Source organism: Marmota flaviventris, chromosome 2 (assembly GCF_047511675.1).
Source record: "Marmota flaviventris isolate mMarFla1 chromosome 2, mMarFla1.hap1, whole genome shotgun sequence".
Classification (NCBI taxonomy): Eukaryota; Metazoa; Chordata; class Mammalia; order Rodentia; family Sciuridae; genus Marmota; species Marmota flaviventris.
In genome coordinates, this window is record NC_092499.1 from 119,986,844 (window position 1) to 120,013,527 (window position 26,684).

Sequence of the window (26,684 nt, forward strand, 5' to 3'; positions counted from 1 at the left end):
TTGTTCAGGGCCAGTGATTGATCCAAGTGTGCAACAGGTCCTTCAGGCTGTTCTCTGAATTTCTACCACTGAGTGGCCCAAAGCCTCTCGGTTCTCTCCTCCCTCATCCAGCAGGCTCGGAACCCCATCTGACCAGCTGCTAGGGAAGTCAGACCTACAGCCACCAGGAGATAGAAGTATAATGAGCCATCACCCCCAATAAATACTTCTAGAACACTCTCTGGGTGCCCACCTCTGGGCTCAATTATCCCCTGGAGAAGGGAAGGGCCCTGGTCTGCCTTCTAGAGTGCTGTTCTCAGAAAGAGGTGTTGAAGGAATGAATGGCCAGTCCTGAGCTGATTCTGGAATTTGGGTACAGATGACTAGTGCCTCCCTGGTCCAAGAGGAGAGAAGTCAACTGTGTGTGGGGGAGGAGAAAACAAAATATTTCTATTCTCTAAATTTTAAGAAGAGGGGGAAAGACTGTTTCGAGAACCAGTTCCAAGCCATGAACAAGTCATACAGACCAAATTTAAACCTGGCCCAATCAATCACTGACAACATTACACAAGGGCTTCATTCCAATGACCACGCTTCTGAGAGCCAGCCAATCAGCAATCGTCTTACTCCAGCGATTCCACTTCTGAAAGTCAGCCAATCCCTAAACTCCAAGGCTGAAAGTCAGCCAATCTGCAAACACTCTGCCTTCTGAAACTCGGGCCAATTGCTGAATGTCGTGCTTGCCGTACCCTACAGATCAGCTCTGGGCTTGTTTTCTATGATATTTTTGTTAAGAGAAGTCGGCTTCCCCCACTCCCTCCAAGGAATGACTTCAGCTTAATTCCCGCCCCCCCCCCCCCAACACATCCTGAAGGAAGAGGTCTTGCACTTTGAACATGTCACTGCAGCCCCAGGAGGGGGTCCGTCGTGCTTAACTGGGCAACACCACATACACACCCATATCAAGGCTGGCGCAGGCTCCCTAGACCACCCCCACCCCCACCCGGCCACAGCGGCCCGACTTCTTTTGTTGCTGAAACTCTGTCCTTGTCCCTGATGCCAATGCAATAACAAAGACAAGATTTTGAGAAAAAGGAAAAAAAAAAAAAAAGTTTTACTGCTTTCCTAGCAAAAGAGAAACACAGGGGCCTCCTGTCCCAGAGTCTGTGATTCTTCTCATCAAGGGAGCAGGGGGGTTTTTTGTTTTTGTTTTGTTTTTTTTAAGAGGTGATTCAGAAATCCCATCTCCTGAGATTAGGAAGGAGAGATTGGGAGGAGAAAATCAGGGAGAAGAATGTCAAGGAGGAGAAGGTTGGGAAAATGTCAGTTTTAGAGTAACAAGAGATAGTCAAAGCATAAAGTGAACCACTGTTACACTATCAGGGCCGCCTGGCCTCCTCACTGGAGTCCCCCTTCTTCTGTGGTATTCTGAGAACTCAAAGGGAAGCTGTGGCTGAGGAGACTGGGTGGAAGGTATGAAGGGATTTTTCCACAAGGTATTCTAAGGGATCCCAGGTAAGGCAATGAGAGTCCACTGAGGGACAGATCCATCTCTGAGCCTTAGTCTGGTTGATGGGGACACATTCCATGAGATTACCTCTGATTGGGGTGACAAAGTCTGATGGTGGAGGTAGTGTTGTAGTGACAAAGGAGGCAAGGTACTGAAGATAGCAGGAAACAGTTTTATTTGGCTGCAGCCAGGTTCAGAGGGCACAGCTTTTGCCGTAATCAATTAATCCCCCTGCCAGCTATTACCACAGAGCCCATTTGTAACTTATCTTAAAAATGTAGACATCTCTGTGAAGCCCAGCTCAAGGCCAGAGGCCTTGTTTGCACAGTTCTACAAAGTACTATACTGGATATGTTTGTGAAAAACTAGTGAGGGAGTGTCCAGCATCTGGAGTGCTGGTATCTTCTCTGCCAGTGGCCAAGTAAACAGGGCTACATGAAAATAGGAAGTTTATCTACATTGAACTCTTTCTCAGAGACTCTTTTGCTGACAGTCCTAAAATCAGCATGGTGAAACGGGCTTTTCTGTGGAGAAAGGGGGTGCCACTTCAGTAGGACATCTAAGAGCACCCAGAAAACCCTGGAGATCCTGGGCTCATTCTCCAGGTCCATCTTTCTATGTATTGAGGTGGCTGGGGGCGGGATACAGAGGGACACTTCCTTTAGGAAGAGAGGCTTGAGAGTCAGTGTCTGCCCCATCCTTGCCACATTACTCCCCAGCACCTTGGATCAGAGAGTTGGGCAGGACAACATAGCTCTTCCCTCTCTGTTTTAGCCTAATCCAGTCCCCAATATGGCCCACAGGCCATGACTCTTGATGGAATGAGCCCCAAATGGGACATCCTTTCAGAAGAGAGCGTCTTTCTGCTTCTTAGGTTGGTTTGGAAAGAGGTCAGGATGAACCACTTTGAGTGGCTGGAACAAAAGGCAGAATCAGCCTGCTGCGTGTTCCCACAAAAGGACTTCATGGATCAGCAGAGCCTTTCTTCAGTGGTGGATTCATGCCTCTGATGGACCCACTTTCCTGGTGGAAAATGAGCCACCAACTAAAGGGGGAGTCTGTGCTTATATAGGTTACACTGAGAGGTGATTTGATTAATGAGCATATCAGTTGGGCACTCAGTTTGCGAACTCTTTTTAATAGGCCAGATGGAGGTTCTGGGGTCAGTGGTAAGTATCCACGGGAAAGGGTTTATCTTGGGAAGGATCAATGCTTTGGCCTCCTCCCAGAGACTGTGATTCTAGGCTTGATGGATATCTCCTCCCAGGGCTTGTCTAGTAACTGGGAAAGAGCATATTGGGAAAGGATCAATGTTATCAGTGTGTTGCCCTCTTCCCAGGCCACACTGGTTGGAGGTTTGATGTTTTCCATATCTAATACTATGAGAATTCTGGATCCTCTGCCTGCTTGGCACTGTCCCTTCATTCCTCTTCCTCCCCTCCCCTTGAACACCTGTCTCCACATCTTTCCTTCCCATCAGAGCCGCAAGCTTCTCTTTGTGCAGTGGGTACAGCACCCACCCATGTCCTCTTCCTGAAGTCTAGCTTCAGGTGCTCCATCCATGGCCTCCCCTCCCCACTCCACCCCCAACCGGATGCAAAGCTCAAAGGTTGATTTGCATAGCATTTTGCCTGGTGGCTGCTGGCCTTGTTGGAGCCAGGCAGGAACTCCTGAGTTCTGAGTCTATGGAACTCTATCCCTCCGTGCTAGCCAGAGAACTAGGCTCCTCAGTTCTCCTGAGGTCAGGCTGGGAGGGTCTCTGGTGAGGTAAGCAGGGTGTCTAACTGCCCTGAGGGCAAGTGCGTCCTCTTATTGCCACGCCTGCCCCACCCCCACCCAACACACCCAGCCCTGACACTGCTTGAAGCATTCCAGCCTGGGAGATCTGAATCTCATTGAATATTCCCTGAAATAGAAAGTAGAGGCAGGAGGATTCAAGTATGCAGCCAGCCTGGGCAAATTAGTGAGATCTGAAACAGACTGAATTTGGGCCCCTGCTGTGAATTGGGAACACATTCCTCCTGCTGAGAAAGAAAGCTGAAAGACTGTCCCCTCTCCCTCCAGGCACCAAAGGAGATTGTCCACACACCTGCGTAATGCAGGCTAGATACCTACAGCTACATCTGTACATCTCCTGCTTTTGTCTCTAAATCCTACCTTTTTCTGGGGGCTGGTGGGCAGAAGCAGCTAGATGGCTTCTCCCCAGTTTAATCAAACTGCATTAAGATTGCTATTTATTTTTCCATCTTTTGCCTATTTTGCATGCAGGTCGGTGGCCAAATCCAATCAGCCAGGACCCAGGTAGGGTCCTTGGGTTAGGCTTCTGGTAACAGAATAACGACCATGAAGGGACTATAGTCCCAACAGATGTTTGCCACTTTTTTTTTTTTTTTTTTTTTTTTGTACTAGGAATTGAACTGGGCGCTTAATTACTGAGCCACATCTTCAGCCCCTTTTTAATATTTTATTTAGATACAGGGCCTTATAAAATTGCTAAGGCTGGCTTTGAACTCCTGCCTCAGTCTCCCGAGCTGCTGGGATTACAGGTGTGTGCCACTGTGCCCAGCCATGGCTAAAAAGCCATAGCCAATTTGGAGTCTCCTTGAAATCAGTTTGGAGTTCTTCTTGAACTAGTTGACAGGAAAATTTGGCCTTGTCTTTGGTGTTGTCTGGGGCTAATTTGTTTGGAATAGGTACTAAGAGGAGTAGAGACCTAGAGTATTTGTTTGGGAGACTTTTGTTATGAAAGTGAAAAGTGCTAATTATATTTCAGAGCTCGTGAGAGAAGTTTTGATTACAACATGGCCTATATTTCCAAAAGTAGAAGCTGATTTAGTACAATTATATGTTTGTTAACTTGACAATTGGCTTAACAGGCAAATTCTGATGTCTGTAGGAACAGATTTCAAAAGCATAGTTCTTGCTTCAGTCATCAGATGGGTTTCTATCAAAAGAAATGTACTTCTGGGTATGGTGGTGCAGGCTGTAATCCCAGTGACGCAGGAGGCTGAGGCAGGAGGAATGCAAGCTTGAGGCCAGCTTCAGCAATTTAGTGAGGCCCTAAGCAGTTTAGGGAGACCCTGTCTCAAAAACCAAAAGGGTAGGGATTTAGCTCAGTGGCTAAGCAATCCCCAGTGGCAAAAAAAAAAAAAAAAAAAGGAAGAAAGAGATGAAATTTACCTGCAATTGCTTTATTTTGAGCTCATGAGATTTCTCCTGGTGAATCTGCTTTTTAAAAAAATTCTGCACATTTAAATTATTGTTTGCCGCAGTCTGGCTGGGCACAAATAACCGAGCCGCCACAAAGCCTTGTAGGTTCAAACAGCAACTCTTTATTCCCAAACTCTCACTGGCACTCTACACACACTTCCCGGGGAACACACTGCCTCCACCGGGCTCCATGCGCCAATTCTCTCAGAACCCAGGGAGAACTCAACGGGAACTCCAAAGTAGCAGGCGCCTGAGGCAGCAGGATCCGCCCTAATCCCAGCAGGATCCGTCCTAATCCCGGAGCAGGGTCACCTTTCAACCATTCCCTCTAGCAAAATGCCAGGCCTCATTCTGACTAAACTGTGGCTCTCAACAATTGTTATTTTTGTTTTGGCTAGTGGAGGCTTTTAATTTTCTCTTTCAAAGGCATTTTCTCTCTGTGAAGAGGAAACTTGCTCTTTAAATTTAGCTAACTTTAGTCTTTAAGATGTAAATTCTCTACCTAGACTCAACTTTGGGAATACAAATTTAAGACTTACCAAACTGCTTTCAAATATCCTGTCAATGGCTGGGTGCTGTAGCTCAGTGCGTTCCTAGCACCTGTGAGGCACTGGGTTCAATCCTCAGCACCACATAAAAATAAGCAAATACAATAAAGAAATGCTGTCCATCTACAACTACAAAATTTTTTAAAATCCTGTCAAAAGTCTGACTTTTAAAAATAGCAAATATTAAATCTTCTAAGTTTTTAAATTTTCTTGTATGCTCCTATGTGCTTATGTGCTTAAGTAATTTGTTTGCATGGTATTATATTGACTTGTAGAAAATCAACCCAAATACCTTTTTAAAAAAATATTTATTTTTTAGTTGTACACAATACCTTTATTTTATTTATTTTTATGTGGTGCTGAGGATCGAACCCAGGGCCTTGCATGTGCTAGGCGAGCGCTCTACTGCTGAGCCACAACCCCAGCCCCCCCAAATACCTTTAAAATTTTTTTTTTGTCCCAGAGATTGAACACAGGGGGGCTTAACCACTGAGCCTCATGCCCAGCCCTTTTTATTTTTTATTTTGAGATGGGGTCTTGCTTCATTATTAGAGCCTTGCTGAGTGGCTGACAATGGCTTTGAACTTGAGATCCTTCTGCCTCAGCCTCCTGAACTGCTGATATTACAAGTGGGTGTCACCATGCTCGACTCCCAAATGACTTTTTTTTTTTGTAGTTGTAGATGAAAAGCATGCCTTTATTTTGTTTATTTTTATATTTTATATGGTGCTGACAATCAAACCCAGTGCCTCACACGTGCGAGGCAAGCACTCTGCCACTGAGCTACAGCCCCAGCTACCAAATGATTTTTTAATTCACATGACTTTAGTAAATTTGTAATAAGTAATTTAATTTGTTCATAATAAGAATGCTTCTAATAACTCATCTAATAACTAATAACTCATTTTTCTGGCCTGTTAACCAATTGAGACGTTTGTAGCTATTAGAGACATAGTGTTCGGTGTTTTCAATGTACAGTCTCCTCTTAGTATGATGGAGCAAGACCGACCTGCAGAGCCAAAGCAAGCGTGGAGGTCTGTGACGGGTTCCTTGCAGTCCCCCAGGATGAATTTCAAATAAGTCCACAGAGTAGCAGGCAGGAGTTCATTAAAAGGGAAAGGAAAAGGGGGAAAAGGACTCTCTTAAAGTCCTCTCAGAGAGGAGAGGGATGTTGTGCCTCCTTCTTGTCCTCCAGTTCTACTGAGGGTCCTGGGGAAATTTCCAGAAACTCCAGCCCAGATCTACATCATGACTTTATATATATGTTTTGTCCCGTCCGGCAGGACACATCAACGTGGGCAGCGAACCTAGATGGGCAGGAATGAAGGGACAAGAGACACGAAAGGATGACAGCAAGACAGGAGTTCTGATCAAGCTGCAAACTTTTATTGTTCACACAGGGGTATTTATATGCTGGGGATGGGGAAGCTCTCTAATCAGCAATTGCTGGATGTGGGTGGTAAAACTGCCAGCTGCAAGATGTCTAATGATCCTGATAAAGATGTCTGATGATCCTGATAACTGCAGGATGTTCCAGGGAGATAGGTGGCTGCAGGATGCCTCCCAGGCAGGATGTCTCCCAGAGGGCTGTCAGGCTATTTTTTGAAGGAGAATTTCCTTCTAGTCCCTGACAATGTTTATATATATATCCCCTTATTTTATTTATTTATTTTTATGTGGTGCTGAGGATTAAACCTAGCACATCCTAGGCGAGCGCTCTACCGCTGAGCCCCAGCCCGAGCCCTACATCATGATCTTTGACTGACAGTAGCATTGCATCATACTTTCAAGTCCCCACTGTATATGGTCTTACCCCAAGGAGGGGGATTTTTTTTTTAATTTTATTTTTTAATTGTAGTTGGACACAACACATTTATTTTATTTATTTATTTTTATGTGGTGCTGAGGATCAAACCCAGGGCCTCACATGTACTAGGCGAGTGCTCTACCACTGAGCCACAACCACAGCCCAAAGGATTTTTACTATTGGAATGACATGTTAAAAATTCAAAGCACCGCTAGGAAGCTGTCCTTCTGTTGAATACTGTACCTTCGCTTGCTCTCAATTCGAGTGGACTGTGCTTTAGTGTATTTATAAATGATGGATTCAGTTTCTGAAATTAAACTTTTTATTTGCGATTTTCCAAAAAAAATAAAAAATTTCAAAGCAACTCTGGGTCAGCCCACACTGACTGGTTCTGATTGGAATTTATTCTTACAGATTTTATGGTTGGTGGCTTTTGCTTCTAATAATCCTGTCTTCCTGAGCCCTAAAATCTGGTCTGCATAAAGGTCACAAAAGTCTCCCTTCAGGGTAACTTGTGTTCTTATTGGCAAGGAGGAGTTTTGGGACCTTCATTTTTCCTGCAATAACAGGTGTTTGCTGAGGAATGTAATATATCCTATTGGCCTAAGCCAGGGCAGGGCCAGAGTAGCCTTAAGTAAATTACTTTTTAAAAGATAGTATGGGGGTGCTGGGGTTGTGGCTCAGTACTAGAGCACTCGCCTAGCACACATGAGGCACTGAGTTTGAGCCTCAGCACCACATAAAGATAAAATAAAGGTATTGTGTCTACCTACAACTATATATATATAGGTCAGCACTGTAGGCCCAGTCTATAGAATTATCCCCTTAACCTCATGTTCCCACCACCTAGGTCTATCTGCTTTTATCATTAGGAATTTTTTGGCAAAGAAATAACTTAAAATGTTAACTATGGGGCTGTGGTCGTAAGTCAGTGGTAGAGCGCTTGCCTAGCATGTGTGAAGCACAGGGTTAGATTCTCAGCACCACATACAAATAAATAAAAAGATCCACTGACAACTAAAAAATATTTTTAAATGTTGACTATGTTTGATTTCCATGAATAATCTAAAATATAGCTATAAAATTGAATATATTAAATAAATATGTACGACAGACATTTTGGATTTATAAAAATGTAGCTTTTTAAATTGTTTTGTTTTTAAGAGGAAACCTTAATACAGAGCTAAAAATCTTTGACTTTTTTTTTTTCTTTCTTTCTTTTGTACTGGAGATTGAATTCAGGGGCACTTGACCACTGAGCCTCATCCCCAGCCCTATTTTATATTTTATTAGAGACAGGTCTCACTGAGTTGCTTAGCATCTCACTGTTGCTGAGGCTGGCTTTGAACTCACAGTCCTCCTGTCTCAGCCTCTTGAGCCACTGAGATTACAAGCATGCACCACTGCACCCAGAAAAATCTTTGATTTTTGACACCTCACAAATGTTTTGCTTTCCTTTAATAAGTGTAATGCTTATATCTATATATTGTTTGGTTTTGTTTTATTTTATACCAAGGATTGAACCCAGGGGTACTTAACCATTGAGCCACATTCCCAGTCCTTTTTATATTTTACTTAGAGACAGGATCTCACTGAGTTGTCAGTGCCTCACTAAATTGCTAAGGCTGGCTTTGAACTTGTTATCCTCCTACCTCAGCCTCCCAAGTCGCTAGAATTACTGGCATGCACCACCACACCTGACTTCCCTGTCCTTTTTATGTTTTATTTTGAGACAAGTTGTCTAAGTTGCTTAGGACCTTGCTAAGAGGCTGAGGCTGGCCTTGAACTTTTGATCCTCCTGCCTCAGCCTCTTGTATCACTGGTATTGCAGGTGTGTGTGGCTGGTGACTCATGGATTTTCTTAATGCAATATCTGATGTCTTCTCCTCATTGTCCTCCTGCCCACCTGCTCATGCCTGACTAACCTATTAACATGTATGACATTCATGGTTTGTCTATTTTAATATATTAATTGTTCAATATATTTGGAAATTAACAAGGGAGTCTTGCTTTCTTTGTTCCAGGCCTGAGATAAGCCAAAGGAAATAACAGATGATTTAGAATGCTGGTTACCTAGGTATCGGGAATATAGCTCAAGTGGTAGAGTGCTTTCCTCACATGTACAAGGCTCTGAGTTCAATCCCCAGCACCAGGGGGGGAAAAAAAAAAGAAAGATTTACTAGAATGCTGATTATCTACATATAGCTTCTGTTTTTAATTTCTGAAATGACATCATTTTATAATGACCTAAACCTGTGGAATTTTTGTGGTTGTTATTAATTGATCATAAATCCTAGCAGTGCTTTCAAAAAATAGATCAGTCAATAAGGTGCTTCATGGTCTTCTTAAAATATTAACTGTGCTATCTCTGAGGCAAAGGTAAAGTAACTTTTTTTATGATTTAGAGTTATTTGGGTTTTGCTATTTTTTATTCTTTTTGGAACTAAAATAACCAACCTACACACCCTCCTCTTTCCCTCCCTCCCTCCCTTCTTCCCTTCCTTCCTTCCCTTCCTTCCTTCCTTCTGTACCAGGGATTGAACCTGGAGCCCCTTTACCATTGAGCTACATCCCCAGCTCTTTTTATTTATTTATTTAGAGACAGGGTCTCACTAAGTTTCATAAGTCCTCTATAAGTTGATGAGGCTGGCCTCAACTTTTGATCCACCTGCCTCAGACTCCCAAGTCCCTGGGATTACAGGCATGTACCACCATGACCAACTCTGGCTATTTTTTAAAATAACATTTTTCTCAATTGAACTGTTTATATTGTGTTGTGACTTAGTTTACCAAGTATATTTCAATGTATATGTGTTTTTAATTTTTTAATTGTTGGAATGATATTAATTCTTATAAGCTGTGTTCAGAATTTTTACAGTTCTGTAAAATGTCTAAATTCTAAAGCTTCTTTCTACCCACGTGGTGATTAACTCAATTTACATAAGGGTTCTAGCTCACAGGCACCTCCCAGTGCAGATCTGACAGGATTGCTTTTTACAGTTGTTTTTCATTGGGTAAAAATGATAGAACTAAAGAAATTCTGTTTATTAGCTCAAATTGATTGTACAGCCTGGATAGCTTTGCTCTTAGGAGTTTGCATTTTTCTCGACTAAGAGCTAATCTTTCAAAAAACTTTCTGTTGCTTGGGGCTGGGATTGTAGCTCGGTGGTAGACCACTTGCCTAGCACTCGTGAGGCACTGGGTTTGATCCTCAGCACCATGTTAAAACAAACAAAAGTTTATATATATATATATATTTTTTTTTTTTTTTTAACTTTCCATTCCTTAAGATTGGCTAAAAGGGGTCTTCAGACATTAACTCAGAATGTGTCACATCCCGCCCAAGGTGGGATGTCTCAGATGAAAGAAAGGGACATAAGCTCTTGTAATGTGGAAGCCAGGGTACTTTGTAAATAATCAACAGTCTTCAGAGGAAATCATTTGGAGACAGAGGTGAAAATCTCAGTCACTTGTCAAACCCCATCAAAAAGATTAACAGCCACGAAGTTATGGAAAGAACGTTCTCATGCAAACTAACACCAAAGTCCTTCCCTTAGAGAGATGAGATATTTCAGAATTTCCTCCTTCAGGAATAAGCAGCTGACCTCTTGTGTTCAGATTCTGCACACTGATTCCACAATGGGTGGCCAGCCAGAGGACATGGGAGCCCCCCTTCCCTCAAGATTGATTGAGGAGATGAACTCAGTGGCGTGGGTGTGCGCCCACATGCTGAAACAGACTGAAGATTTCCCCACCTCCCTGCCAATTGGGAACACATTCTTCCTGCTGAGAGGGAAGCTGACAGGCTGCGACCCCTCACTCTGACAGGCACCAAAGAAAGTGGAAGTGGAAGTTGTCCACTCAGGCCTGCCTGGCCCAGGCTGGCTAACTCAATCTACATATTTATGTCATCTGCTTTTGTTAAGTCAGAACTGCTTCTGCAGGGCAGTTGGAGAGAAGCATTCTAGCTGCTTCTCCCCAGTTTGATCAAACTGCACAGAATTCACTGTTCATTTTTCATCTTTCCTCTATTTCTTATGCAGGTGGGCCACCAAATCCAGCCAGCTAGGATCCAGGAAGAATCCATGGGCTAGGCTGCTGACCACAACCCTGTCTCAAAATAAAAATAAAAAGGGGATTGGGGATGTAGGATGTGGCTGAGTGGCAGAGTGCTTGCCTAGCATGTATGAGACCCTGGGTTCAATCCCCCCTCCCAATGCCCTAAAAACTGTCAGGAGTCCTTGGGCCAGCCTGGGCAGCCAGGTCCCTGCTGTCCTCACCTGCCACCCTGGTCCCTGAGCCCTGTTGGAAGGGAAGCTAGGTGAGGTGCTCTGCAGTGGGTGGGACTGTGAGAGTAATATGAGGATCAAAGGGACCACTACCCCTAGGAACTGAAAACCATGTTGAAGGAACTCGGGGCATTCGGTTGGCAAGAGGAACCAAACAGGCCAGCCCAGGCCGTGATTGCGACCAAATGCTGATGTGAAACCCAGAAACCTGAGCTAAATTTAACCCTGCTGCCCTGTAGAGACTGCCTGACTTTTGTTTGTTTTGTTTTTTGTTTTGGCATTGCTAGAGACTGAACCAAGGGGTGCTGGACCACTGAATTACATCCTAAAACTTTTTTTGAGACAGAATCTCGCGAAGTTGCTTAAGGTCTTGCTAAATTGCTGAGGGCTAAGTCACTGAGGCTGATGTTGAACCTCCTGCCTCAGCCTCCCAAGTCACTGGGATTATAGATGTGCGCCACTGAGCCCTATTTTCCTGACCCTTTCAAGAGAGATCTGAACAGCTCTGGGCAATGCCAGGCTGGGAGCCAGGGTCCAAATCCCACCCGTCTGATAGGATTAGCCATTAAAGAGGCCAATGCTTCTTGCTTCGAAGACCTCTTGTGAGCACAGGAGAGAAGATAGGTAAGGATTCTTCCTGTGGTCATCCCAGCCTGTGCCCTGTGTCCTCTCCACCTGCCCTTTCTTGGCTGTGCAGATGGTTTTGTCCTGCCTGGCTCCTCGGGTGTCCTTCCTGCTCTCAAACCCATCCTGAGCCTGAAGCCTCCTTGTTGTGATGTTTTTCTAATTTAGCCTTAGAGTCCCTTGAGAGTGGCTGCCTCGGCCTTTGGCCATTCTCCCGGAGAGCCCAGACCGCAGGAGAGCTGGGTGCAGGGCTGTGGGCCAGGGAGGCGCAGTAGGCAGCACAAGAAAGCATTTTATACTCACAGGTCTGTGAAGTAACAGGGGTGTCCCCAAGGGCGAACAGAGTCCAGAGACCGCATCATGCTTGAGAGCTGCTGGCAGCATGCAAGAGGACATGGGGGCCACAGCCTTTGTTGGGGTCCCGGGCATTACCCAAGCAGGTTTCCAGAGGGAGTGCTAATTAGTGGATTTCCAACAAGCAGCTAGGAGTCATGATGTGATCGGGGTCACCGTGGCCTATCAGTGCAGTCTATGCAGGGTGTGGGGCTGTCCCATAGGGAGGTGGCCACAGAGAAGCAGTTATATAAGGTAGATTGACTGCACCGAGGAACCAACTGGGAAGAGGCAGAGCCCTGGGAACTGTCTTGAAGGTGACTAGGCTTTGTTTTGGTTGAGTTAAGTCCAACTTAGATTCGAAATGAATGTGGAGGCGACAGGGAAGGATAGGGAGCTACCACCCTCCTTCCATGTGGGACTCACTGGGGTCCTCTGCAAAGGTTTTCTTGGGTAGCTGAAGGAGAGTGTGTCCCTGCTCGGGCTACTTCCAGTAGTTGGAGGGGTAGGTTGGGGTGGTCTGTAGGCACGTGTTGGGGACCTGGAGGGTAAACCAAGTGCAGGCAAGTGTCTTCCTATGTTTAGGGAGGTGTCAAGTGGGAGCTAGAAGGTGTGCTTTGGGGGTCCTCCATCATCCCAGGCGGGGCCTGCTGCGTGTGTCTGGAGGCCTGGGCCCACTGGACAGACCCCTCCCTGACAGCTGGTAGGCAGGGCATTGTTTCAGAAAGTCTCTGGAAAAGGAAAAAAACAAAGGCCACATGGCTGGCTGATGGTTCAGAGCCTCACCACCCAGAGTGTGCAGTGATCCCCAACTCCCTGCCTCCTTCATCTCTCCGCCTGCCTCCTGGGGAACCCACTGGAGGATCAGGAAAGACCTAGCCTCCACCCAACACTGAGTTCCTATCGCAGGCCTCTACCCTTGGCTCACATTCCTGCAGTGATGGGGAGCTCACTGCCCGCCAGAGACTATGAAGTGATTAAAATAAATGTAACAGATTTTGGAAACAGCTGAGAGGCAATGGCCAAGGAGGCTGGAGAGACTTGATCATAAGCCAGAACTGGTGAGGCAGACGTCACACCATTAGCCCTGTAGCCTTGACAGTTTCTGGGCCAGCTAATGGGTGTATCCCAGGAAGCTCAGCTCCGGCTCAACAAGAAGGACTTCCTCTCTGAGAGCCAAGGGCCAGTGATCAGGCCTTGGAGGAGCTAATGAGTTCCCTGTCATTAGGGGAGTACAAGTGGAGAGTGGCACACTTCACAGGTGGTGAACTTCTAGAAGGTCTCAGATGAAGAGGGCCAACACTGAGAGCATGGCCAGGAAGGGTGTCTCTTCCCCCCAATCCCAGGTGAGGGCTGGTGGGATGGGGAGTGGGAGCCTGGGCATTCCCCACTCGTCCCACCCTCAGGAGCAGGCCTCTCCTCCAGGCATCCTCTCCAGCTGTTTCTATGCCAATCTGTCACTGACTCGACTTATTTTGCAGGCAGGTGCAGGCAGGACTCAGGTCTACAGTGCCCAGGTAGGGAGCCCCTACCCAGGGGCAGACTGCAGCAGCCCTGAGTCTCCTGAACTGAGGGGTGTCTCTCCTCAGGACCCAGACTTGCTGCTGGGGTAAAGTAATTGGTGTCCAAAACTTAGAGCCTCCCTTCCCCACTGCCCAACCCTGCTTCACAGTCAGGCCCAGGAAGGGCAGGGATGCTAATTCCCAGAGTGCTCCAGTGAATGGGGTTCTGTGCCGCTGAACAAGGTGGGCGTTTGGGGACCATAAGGGGATCTTCCTGAGTGCTGGAATCCTGTAAGTCTCTCTACTCTGGGTGTGAGTGTGAGTGAAGCAGCAGAGGCCTGTTCAAATGAGATGCGGATCACACTTGCAGAGCCCCAGCCAGTTCCTGGGCCCTCTTTCTCCCTCTTCCTCCTGCCCAATGAGCCCAGGGAAGGTGACTGTGAGCAGTCACATGAGAGAGCTCAGCCTATAACAGGGCTTACTTGATGCTTTGACATAACCCTTGTGGCTTTGAAACTTACACGTTTTTTTTTTTCTTTATCCCCAATCTTCTTTTCCCTAAACTTCTCATCCCTCATCTTTTCCTTCATGATCTCTGTTCTTTGTCTGAATCACCTCTAAAAAAGCCCCCTGTTTCGGTGGATGGGCGGAATCACAGCCTTTGGAGCAGAATTCCCTGTTACTCCTTTGCTAGCAAAGCAATAAACCTTCTTTTTCCTTTTTCTCAAGGCCTTGCCTTCATTATTGGATTGGCGTCGAGGATGAGGACCAAGCTTTTGGTTATAAGCCCTCACCCCAGAAGATGTCCCTTCCTTCTCGCAGCCCCAGTTTCCCGCCTTGAATCATTTTTATGAGCGTGTCTCGTGTGAACTGAGATGGAGAAGGCCTGAGAAAGGAGGAAGGGATCTTGACCTCAGGTTTGACATCTCAGCCATGTGGCACTCAGACACTGGCCCAAGGGTGACAAGTTTTATTTATTAATCTGTTTATGTATTTCTCAGTACCAAGGATTGAACCCAGGGGCACTGTATCACTGAACAACCTCAGTCATTTAAAATTTTTACTTTGAGACAACCTTGCTAAATGCCCAAGCAAGCTGGCCTCAAACTTGCGATCCTCCTGTCTCAGCCTTCCAGGTCACTGGGATTACAGGCCTGTACCACCACGCCCATCTAAACAATAGAAATTTATTGCTCACAATTCTGAGGGCTGGAGAGTCAAGATCAAGCCGCCAGGAGATTCCGTGTAAGGTGATGTTTGTTTTCTGCTTCCAAGATAGTGTTCCACCCACACACGGGCTAAAGGGCAAAAGAACAAACTAACTCCTTCAAGCCCTTTTATAAAAGGCACTAATTCTACCATGTGACCTAAGGGCCTCCCAAAGCCCCTCCCCACCTCGCATCACTTGGGGGTTAGTTTTTTTTTATTGTTTGTTTGTTTTTGTTTTTGTTTTTTTATGTTAGAGTCTGTAAACAAGTCAGGATGGCGCCTGGCAAATGTTAGAGTCTGTAAACAAGTCTGGATGGCGCCTGGCATTTTGCCAGAGGAAGTGGTTTGTGAAGTAACGCCAGCGAGCCATTAAGTGTGGTGATTCCTTATTGGTTGACTGCTGTATCTAGTTTATGTTAATTAGATAAGCTGTGTGGAATGTATATATACCGCTCCTGTCCTACAATAAACGGCTCCCTCTCCTGCTGTATCAATGTACACAAGTTGCTTGTCACCCCCCCCACCCCCGCTATTTTGCTGCAGCCGGACTGCGGCAGATGGTGGCCCGTTAAGGGAGCCCCGGGACACTCGGGGGGTAGGTGACGAAAAAAAAAGCTGCCCGTCCATAGATAGGACGGGAGCAAATCTGCTCGTCCCTAGGCAGATAGGGCGAGAGGAAAAATGGCCATTTTGAGAAAATGGAGAAGATTGATACAGTATGTTTGTGTCTTGTTTTGTCTCAGTGTATTGTATTGTCTTGTCTTTGTGATGAGAATATGGAAGGGGTGAGAAGTAAATTACTAAGGGAAGGAGGCACCCCAGTGGAGCCAAGAGCAGTTAGGGCATGTGTTGATGGAAGCCCAGGAACTCTAGTCAGAAAGAAGAAGAAAGTTCAGAAGAAGAAGGATTATCAGGAAAAAAGTTGCAGCAAAAGGCTATTACTGGGGGCTGGGGATGTGGCTCAAGCGGTAGCGCGCTCGCCTGGCATGCGTGCGGCCCGGGTTCGATCCTCAGCACCACATACAAACAAAGATGTTGTGTCCGCCGAGAACTAAAAAAAATAAATAAATATTTAAAAAAAAAAAAAGGCTATTACTGAATACTTTTCATTACCGGAGGGTGCGTGAATCTGTGCAGCGGAGCCGATCATGGTGCAGCAAGGAATTTCCAAGCGGCAGCAGCCGGCTCTTCCCCGCCCCCTGCCTGGGGAGCGGGATGCCACTCTGAGAGCCCAAATCCAGACCTGACCCAGAGGCACAGTCTCGCACACTCTTGCTCCCTTTGCCCAGAAGCAGTTTGAGTCCCGGACTCTCCCCCGGGCTATCTGGGGCTGCCCAGGTCGATACAGCTGGCTCCTGCTGTATCAATGTACTCAAGTTGCTGGTCACCCCCCACACACCCCACCCCCCCACCCCCGCTATTTTGCTGCGGCATTTTAAACCTTTATTTGTTTTTATGGGGTGGGAACCCAGTGAACCCAGTGCCTCCCACATGCTAGGCAAGAGCTCTACCACTGAGCCACAACCCTGGCCCCCTGGGGGTTAGTTTTTAACACATTATTTTGACAGGGTAGCCGTGGTCCACTTTATGCTTTGAAAATAGCCCTTGCTGCTCTGCCACTGCAATTAATTTTTAAAATGGACAGTTTCTTCTCTTCCTTTCTCCCTGCTTCTCCCTAATCTCTCCCCCTCCTTAGTCTCAGGGGAAACAGGGTTACCTTTCTTCCCCATTTTAAGCAGATTTATCTGTCCCTGAGTACACACCCATCATAGGAAGAAAGTAATCCAGACTTTGGGGATGCTACCAGAAGATCTCAGAAATGATTGTCTCCCTAATTAACAAGTGAATCACAACTCCTGCAGAGAACATGGGAATGTAGCCTTTTGAATCACCTCTTTAAAAGAGCCCTGTTTCTGCTTATGGGCAGAATCACAGTCTTTGGGACAGGAGTCCTCTGTGTTTCTCCCTTGCTAGCAAAGCAATAAACCTTTTTCTTTTATCTCAAACTGTCACAGTTGGATTGGCATGGGGATAAGGACTTAGCTTTCAGCAATAGTAGAGGGGACAATTTTTTTTTTTTTTTTGTACTGAGCCACATCCCCAGCTCTCTCTCTCTCTTTTTTTTTTCCTAATGTTTTTATTTTGAGACAGGGTCTTGTTAAGTCTTTATTGAAGGGAAAGCGAGGAAAAAGAGAGGCGAGTGAGAAATGAAAGACAGAAAGCAGGCAGAGATACACACCAGAGTTTATTTGTCAGAACCTCAGAACTGACAAATAAAGGCCATCTCTCTATAGTGGAGAGAGGCAAAACAGGCTTGGGTTCCAGGATTTTAATGGGGCAAGTTCAGGAATCAGAGGTGGACAGGTCCTAATGCAGGTGGTTAGGGGTTGGGTTGGGATGAGGGAGTGGTGAGTTTTCTCAGAAAGGCCCTTGGGCGGGAAAGCAAAACTTTTTCCTTAAAATGATGGCTGTCACATAAGATGGCAGTTCAGATGCTAAGCAAGGACCTTATACTTATGGCCTCACTAATTTGATAAGATTGGTCTTGAACTTGTGATCCTCCTGCCCCAGCCTCCCAAGTCCCTGGGATTAGAGGCCTGCACCACCACACCTGGTGGAGGACACCAACATTTAGATAATGTCAGGTCGATGGCAGTGACTTAGGAGCAAAGCACCAAGCAGTCTGCAAGCACGAAAGACCCACCAATCAGGTGCTGACTGAACCGCCTGTCAATCAGCGGGATCTTGGCCAATCCTGGATCTCAGCCAGCTCCCCCCACCAACTCCAGTGGGCGTTGTGCGTGATGACGCATACCTTTAATCCCAGCTACTTGGAAGGCTGAGGCAGGAGGATAGCAAATTTGAGGCCAGCCTGGACAATTTAGCCAGACCCTGTTTCAAAACTAAATTAAATTAAAGGACTAGTTCCATAGTAGAGCACTTTTCTAGCATGTTATAAAACCTCAATTCAAGTCCCAGGACCACAAATCATCATCATCACCACCACCAACATCATAGTCATCCACTATGAGAGTCTAATAAGCTAGGTCTGACACATGTACAGCTCTGCAGAAAGGGACCCAGCTACTTCTCCACCCTGGGAGACCTTGACCCCAAAGAGGGCTGGAGAGTGGTCAGCCTCCATGGACGGAAGAATGGCCTGGTTGAACCTCCAGTCCTGGCCTGGGCTTCCCAGCTCAGCAGTGGTCCCTCATATCCCAGTTCACATCCTATGGATGAGGTTCTCCACAGTAGCCTGCAGCAAACACAGGGCACCAGGTGGGAGGGCTGAGCATGGGATGGCTCTAGTTTATCCCTGACCAAGTTCTGATAAGAAGCAGAGGCCTGCAGGACAAGGTGGTGCACACCTGCAATCCCAGCAGCTCAGGAGGCTGAGGCAGGGGGATCATAAGTTCAAAGCTGGCCTCAGCAACGGTAAGGCACTAAGCAACTCAGTGAGACCCTGTCTCTAAATAAAATACAAAACGAGGCTAGAGATGTTGCTCAGTGGTCAAATGCCCCTGAGTTCAATTCCCGGTACCAAAAAAAAAAAAAAAAAAAAAAAAAGCAGAGGCCTCTAGTGCCCCAGGGTGGAATGGACAGCGAGTGGCTAGAGGACTCACAGGAGCCCTCCAGCCTGATCTGGGCCTCTTGTCCTACTCAGCCCTCTGCCTGCAATGATAGGGACTATTTTGAGCTGAAGACATTTGAGAATCAATAGATGCAAGAAGAGGAGATGTTCTGAACTCCCCTTATCTGTCTAAAAGCAGAGCCTCCCTAAGGAATTCAGATGTCATAAATCCTCTTCCTAGGACTGGGGAGTTTCCCACCAGGGAAAATGGATCCCTGCCATGAGACCAAAGGAGTAATCTCAACAAGATAAGCAATCACCAAAACAGACATTGTCACAAAACTATCATATCTCCTATCCTCCTGAGGGCCCATTTATCTTTCCTAGAAGTCACTGGTTTTCCTTTAAGTGCTCTTTCTCCTCTCCTTCCCCTGTTGAGATAGTATATAAGCCTCAAATTATAACCACTTCACATCTTCTGTGATCTGCTTTTGCAAATGCAAGAAAGAACTAAGGCAGGTAGAGTTAAGTCGTTTGACCAAGGCATGGAGAATAGGTGACTTGAGTTGGAAGTTGACTGTTTAGCTCATACCCAGAACTTAAGCTATGCATTTGGGATAGTGAACAATGCTGGCACTGCCTCCAGTCACTATGTAACCTTGGCCTCAGTTTCCCTGTCTTCAAAGACAATAGCTCTAACAAGCTTCAATAACAAGATGCTGGGGCTGGCATGGAGGACAACAGATAGAGTGTGATCTGTTTACGTCTACATGGCCAACAGGGAGAATGTCACACTACAAGATGAAGCAATTGCCTGCAGAGGGAGGAGCATCAGACTGCAGGCCTGAAATGGGAATGTTCCACTCAGCTCCACCACTGCTTTGCTGTTGACCTTTAGGTCAGTTGCTTACCCTCTCTGTGTTTCAGTGTCTTTCTTTGTCATCTTCCTGGTCCTTGTTCTAGAGGATAAGAGAAGGTTTTAACTATATAGAACATATGACTGCAGGGGTCTCAAGTCCTGGAGATATGGTGATTGCAGCAGTATATCAGGGTCGGTGTGTAAGGGTATAACCGAAAGCTGGATCCTCATCCCACACGAATCCAATAACAAAGACAAGGCCTTGAGAAAAAGGAAAAAGAAGGTTTATTGCTTTGCTAGCAAAGGAGAAACACAGGGAACGCCTGTCCCAAAGGTTGTGATTCTGCCCATCCACAGAAACAGAGGGCTTTTATAGAGGTGATTCAGAGAAAATGAGATTAGGGAAGAGAGATCAGGAAGGAGATCAGGGATGAGAAGACCAGGAAGATATTTAGGGAAAAGATGGGGGATAAAGAAAAAAACATGTAAGATTCAAAGCCACAAGGGACACAGTCAAAGCATCAAGAGAACCCCTGTTACAAGGGTTGCCTAATTTCAAATTTAGCAAACTTACAACCAGATTTGAGGGGTTGGTAGCCAGTATATGCATTAATCCTATCAAGATCAACGCCTAGCTGGCACGGTGGTGCATGTAATCCCAGCAGCTCAGGAGGCTGAGACAGGAGGATGGTGAGTTCAAAGGCAGCCTCAGCAAGAGTAAGGTGCTAAGCAACTCAGTGAGACCCTGTCTCTAAATAAAATACAAAGCAGGGCTGGGGATGTGGTTGAGTGCCCCCGAATTCAATCCCCCATAACCCCCAACACACACCAAAAAAAAAAAAAAAAATCAACACCTAAAGTTTAGTTCATTTGTATAGTCAACCATAGTGACCTGTAATATAATAAAATACTGTAAACATATAATATTTATATATATATAGTACATTATATATGCCAATTATATATGTAATATCCCTTTTCCTAGGTACAAATTCTTGGAATTTCTTGAGTGATGGGAGTGTCTTTTGTCACTTATAATGAGCCCCTTTCCAACACAACTGAGTTTATGCTAATGAATCATTGAGGGTGTGACTTCTAGATACTTTCAGCACCACCCTGTTCAGCCAAAAAGACCAACTATGTGATTAGAGAGAAGGGGCCTAGAGATTGGGCTATAAACATTCTTAGGCACTGTGGTCCTTATTTGTAGTCCCAGCTACTTGGGAGGCTGGGACAGGAGGATCACTTGAGATCATCTTGCTCAAAACAGCAAGATCCACCTCAATAAAACAAACACACACAAAACTCTCAATGAGATTGGAGGCCTTCCAGGTTAGTGAGCACTTGAGCATCCCTGGGGTAGGCAGAGGTCAAAAGGAATTTCACACCCCTGCCCCCCACACCTTGCCCTATGCATCTCTTCCTTTTGGCTATACATTTATGTATCTTTTGGAGCCACTTAATGCAAGTAGTGTCTTCCTGAATTCTATGAGTTTTTCTAGCAAGTTATAGATTCAGAAGATGGGGTTGTGGAACCTCCAATTTGTAGTCACCTGCAGGTACCCTATTTATAACTGGCATCTAGACGGGGACCATCTTGTCTTGTGGGATCTGATGCTGGTTTCAGGTACACAGGGTCAGAATTGAATCACTGGACTCCTACTTGGTGTGGAAAAATCATTATTAATGAACCAGCTACAGAAAGAGGGGTAGGTCTTACCCTAGTCCATTCTGGTTGCTATAACCCCAAACCTTAGACTGTTGGGGTTTTTTTTTTTGTTGTTGTTGTTTGTTTTCAGTGCTGGGGATGAAACCTGGGACCTTGCACATGTGGGTTTTTTTTTTGTTTTGTTTTGTTTTTTGTTTTAATACTAAAGATTGAAACCAGGACCCCAGGCATGTTGCAAGTGCTCTGCCACTGAGCTCCATTCCCAGCCCTTTTTATTTTATTCTGTTGCCCAGACTGGCCTCAAACTTGGTGATCCTCCTGCCTCAGCCTCCTGAGCAGCTGGGAGTAAGTGATGCACCACTACCTTTGCACTCAACTTCTTTCATAAAGATTTTAATCCTGGGCTGGGGATGCGGCTCAAGTGGTAGCGTACTCGCCTGGCATGCGTGCGGCCCAGCACCACATACAAACAAAGATGTTATGTCAGCCGAAAACTAAAAAAAAAATAAATAAATATTAAAAAATTCTCTCTCTCTTTGAAAAAAAGAAAAGAAAAAGAGAAAGTTCTCTGAGAGCTTGTAAAGGTCAGGTGAACGTCAGAGGAAAAGACCACCAAGAGACTGTCTCATGCAACAGCAAAGGGTTTATTGGGGGTCCAGCATGCTGGGGCTCCAAGCCTACCTCGAAGAGGTAAAGAGCAAAGAGCCCTGAGAACAGCTTGAGCAGAGCTTATATACATTCTTTGAAAAGGGCAGGGACTTCACATACAGCATAACAAATCACCTCATGCCGCGGGAAAATCAAACAACAACTCTAAAACATGATTAGCACATTCACTGGCGGGAACAAGTTAGGTAGGGGTGATTGGTCAGTACAAAAGAGGTATTCATTTGAACTGATTGGTTTAAGCCAAGAGGGGTGTATGTGCTGAACTACATGGTTTCCCAACAGGTTATCAACTACCATAAACTACTGGGAGGGTTATCTGGCATCCCAGGTATTTCCCTGTCTCATGCTGATTGGTGGCTGCTAGGGGGCTGCTATGGATCCCCACCTAGCCTGACTGAGTCAGGGACACCTGGCGCAGCAGATCTCTCCTGTAGATAAACAACTTAGCAGGGTGGGAATGTGCCTAGGAGTGCTCTGTGGGTTTTTTCCAAGGACAAAGGCCCTGTCCCTTCCTTGGACAGCTTTGCTCTGAGACAGAGGCTGGTTTTTCAAGCTAAGACCCATATCCATTAAGCTAAAGTACCTAGCACTTAGTGTAAGGGTCCCGCGAAACGTCGGAGAAAGAGACCACCAAGTGACCACTCATGCAATTGGCAGAAGGGGGATTTATTGAACCAGCATGCTGGGGCTCCGTGCCCACTCAAGAAGGGAAAGCAGCCCAGAGCCCCGAGCAGGGGCTGAGCACTGCTTAAGTACACTTTTGGGGGAGGGCGGAGGGCTTTGTATACATCAGAACAAATCATCATGAGGCGCGGGAAAATTGAACAACAACTCCTAAACATGATTAGTTCATTCATTGGCGGGAACAGGTCAGGCTGGAGTGATAGGTCATTCCTAAGGAGGGGGTTACATTTAAACTGATTGGTCCAGGCCCTGCAATGCCTACGTGCGACCACACAGAGCCCTTATTAAACAACCAAATAGTCAGGGGAAATATTTACTGGGCAGTTCCAAGCATTGTCTTAACAGCTACAGAAATTTCAGGTTTTGCAGGTAGCATAGAAACCTAACAATACCTAATCCTTTACATTTTAACTCAGACCTTGCAGCTTAGAAACTTTACAACACCTGGTCTTTTACCCTTTAACTTCAATTTCTTTTACCCTTACATTAGCATGTACACAGTAAGTGGTTGTAAATAATTGTGAATTGTGGTTTCCTTCAATATTGACATTAAAGCAGTAGATGAAGTTGACATCTATAGTATTATTTAAAAAAAAAAAAGATTTTTATCCTATCCAAGAGAGCTTTACCCTTATGATGAAATCACCTCCTAAAGAACCTGCTTTTTAATTGTAATGCCAGATTCGTGGGACCCCAATAGACCTCCACACATCTAAGGCAGATCAGAACTTGGGACATTTCATCAGTCCAAAGTGAAACAATACCGTCACATTTAACAGAAGCACACAGACAAAAAGACACACAAAGACACAGATTCCTTTTTTCAGATTGTTGACAAAAATGGAAGTAGGGTGCTGGCAACAAGCCAACTACGTACGGCAGGAGCTACCTGCCTTCCCCTCAGATGAACAGATTGGGAGTATCCCCCTCAGATTGGGTCTGTGACCCCAGATTAGAGGAGTATCCCCCTCAGACTGGGGTCTGGAATGTCTCCCAGGAGCCCGGCTGGTGACCCTATGGCAAGGCCAGTTGCCAGCCCAGAATACAGATTCTACGGCCGTAGTCAGAACAAAGCAGACAACAGACACACGAATAAAGGTGTTATGCTCTCCGGTTCGGGGATCCTGGGGTCTGGGGAATCCCGGACGAGCCCCCAAATGTAATGCCAGATTCATGGGACCCCAGTAGACCTCCAGGAGCCGAATCCGATGCAATCACACGAGAGTCTTTGAGTCTTTATTGCAACCGATGCAGCGGTCCCCACCCTTAGTTCAGTGAGGACTTATGGGTTTTTTTTAGATACTCTATGCATCACAACATCACACAACAAATCATTTCACACCACGGAAAAGTCAAACAACAACTCTTAACATTGATTAGTACATTCACTGGTGGGAACAAGTCGGACAGGGGTGATTGGTTAGTACTAGTGGTGGATACATTTGAACTGATTGGTTTAAGCCTTGAGGGGTTACAAAAGAGTGTATATGCTAAACTTGCAGGGTTGCCTAAACATGTTATCAATCATTAAACTACTGGGAGGGCCGTTTGGTATTTCAGATATCTTCCCTGTCTCACTCTGATTGGTTGTTGCTATGGTCCAAATTAGGCCTCAAGCATTCTTTTGGTCTTTTCAGGAACTTGCATTTGCTGAATCAAGGACATCTGGTAGATAAATGACTCAACAGGGTAGCTATGTGCCTAGGAATGGGTTTTCCAAGGACAAGGGTCATCCCCCCCCCTTTGGACAGGCCCTGCTCTGAGGTAGAGGCTGGTTTCTCAAAAATGGAGTCACATTAAGTTTCAATATATGAATTTGAGGAGAACCAAATGTTACCTAAAGCTCTGTCTTTGTCCCCATGCCAATTCAATAATGAGGACACAGTTTTGAGTAAAAAGAAAAAGAAGGTTTACTGCTTTGCTAGCAAAGGAGAAACATAGGGGACTTCTGTCCCAAAGGCTGTGATTCTTCCCCTGTTCTCTGTTGGAGTTGTAATTCACTTGTTAATTTGGGAGAAGGTCATTTCTGAGATCTTCTAGTATATTGAGAGCCACAGTTTAGTCAGAATGAGGCCTGGCATTTTGCTAGAGGGAATGGTTGAAAGGTGACCCTGCTCCGGGATTAGGGCAGCTCCGGGATTAGGGCGGATCCTGCTGCCTCAGGCGCCCACTACTTTGGAGTTCCCGTTGAGTTCTCGCGGGGTTCTGAGTGAATTGGCGCGCGGAGCCCAGTGGAGGGAGTGTGTTCCCAGGAAGTGTGTGTAGAGTGCCCGTGAGAATTCGGGAATAAAGAGTTGCTGTTTGAACCTACAAGGCTTTGTGGCGGCTCAGTTATTTGTACCCAGCCAGACTGTGGCACTAGTACCATCCCCAAAGCCTGGATTACTTCCTTCCTATGGTGGGGGTGTACTCAGGGGTACAAAAATTTGCCTAAAATGGAGAAGAAAGGTAATTCTCTTTCCCCTGAGATTAGGGAAGGGGAGAGATTAGGGAGAGAGAAAGAGAAAGAAACATGTCCATTTTAAATATCAGTTGCAGCGGCAGAGCAGCATAAAGTGGACCACAGTTACACAAACATTCAGACCATAGCAGGTCCCCACGGCAAAGTCTAAGGACTCTGAACTTTCCTACCTCATGGTATTTGCTCCCATATTAGGGTGCAAGCCATTCCTCAGCAACCCCTAAATTTTGTCAGCTCTGTGTGTCATGAAGGGAGTTTCAAACCAGATCTGATGGAGAAGAACATTCTAGGCAGTCTTCACTATGGTTTGAATGTCCGTGAGGAAACCAGGTGAAGAACATGCAAGAACAGTACATGCAAAACATGCCCACTGTTTCCTAACCAGAGAATGTGTGTGTGTGTGTGTGTGTGTGTGTGTGTGTTTTGGTACCAGGAATAGAATCCAGGGGCACTCAATCACTGAGCCACATCCCCTGTCCTTCTTAATATTTTATTTAGAGACAGGATCTCCCTTAGTTGCTTAGGGCCTTGCTAAATTGTTGAGGCTGGCTTTAAACTCACGGATCATCCTGATTCAGCCTCCTGAGCTGCTGGGATTACAGGCGTGTGCCACCACACTGCGATCAGGTAAGATTTATCCATCTACAATAAAGTGATTTGTCACCAGTGCACCAGTGCACACTTCAAGGCAAGGTTCCTGGGCCGCTTCCTGTCTGTGCATGGGGACACTCACCTGGAACTCCCCCTTTGGCAATGGCAGTCCTGCCAGTCGTGGTCTGGGCCTGGTCTCCTAGTAATGAGATTAGTATCTGGACAGACCTCAGGGCCACACAGAGTGGGTGAGACTTGAGTCAACAGGCTGTTAGGTCCTCACGCCCTTTGCCCACAAGTCACCACCAACAGCCAACCCAAAGTATCTGGTCCATCCTAAGAAACTGAACCTCTACCACCCTGGTTGAGGGCCAGCATGGAATGAGAAAAGTTCCTACCAAATTCTTATCAGGAAGTTGATGCCTGGGGCACCATGGTCATTCCCCTCAAGAGAACAAACAACTCTTGATAAGCAAAATGTTTAAGCCAAAAAGCTGCTCCTCTAAGTTTGCTAAAACTGGGTCAATATTTGGCTTCGATTCCCAGGACAAATATCAGCATGGAGAAATCTTAGTGTGGGTGCTCTGTAGACCAATGAATGGGACCAATTATATGATATGTATATGGGCAATGAATTGGGTAATTGAAAAAGCTTTCTTTTTTTTGGCAGTACTGAGGATTGAACCCAGGGGAGGCTCTGCCACTGAGCTACAGTCCTCTTTATTTTAATTTTTTTTTTTTTTTTTTTTTTTTTTGAGACAGGATTTCGCTAAGTTGTCCAGGCTGGCCTTGAACTTGCAACTCTCCTTCCTGCCTTACCTCCCAGGTTGCTAGGATTGCAGGCACATACCACTGCTCCTGGCAAGGTTGTATTGTTTTGTTTGCCAAGTTTTTGCCAAGTTGCAATACCATGCAATTACTTCCTTGTACCATAACACTGCTACCCTTTGCTCTCAAGGTTGAGTGCATGTACCGCACAAAATGTCAGGTTGGAACAGGCAGTGGCTGTCCTGCCCTAGGATGACAACAGTATACAGTGTTCTGTGGAGGGAGTGGGGGAAGGTAAGCCTCTCTCCCGCTCCTCTCAAGGTACCCAGTACATTCTGGCTTGGAGGTTGAGATATAGGCTGGGAATTCAGGCTTATAGGAAGGAAAGATACTTTTTTTTT

At 45.9% G+C, this 26,684-nt stretch overlaps 1 long non-coding RNA gene across 2 annotated transcripts in view; it reads right to left on the reverse strand.

The window, feature by feature from the left end:
- LOC139704734 (uncharacterized) overlaps positions 1–26,684 on the reverse strand; it is a 45,631-nt gene that overhangs the window by 8,344 nt on the left and 10,603 nt on the right. Inside the window, exons 3-4 of one of the 2 annotated variants that reach the window (XR_011706702.1) lie at positions 19,494–19,541; positions 12,612–13,031 (exon numbers count right to left, since the gene is read on the reverse strand). The exons of the other annotated variant lie outside the window; for it this stretch is intronic. This is a non-coding gene — a long non-coding RNA (uncharacterized lncRNA). Of the gene's footprint in view, positions 1–12,611; positions 13,032–19,493; positions 19,542–26,684 lie in introns of those variants that run through there. 2 annotated transcript variants of the gene reach the window in all.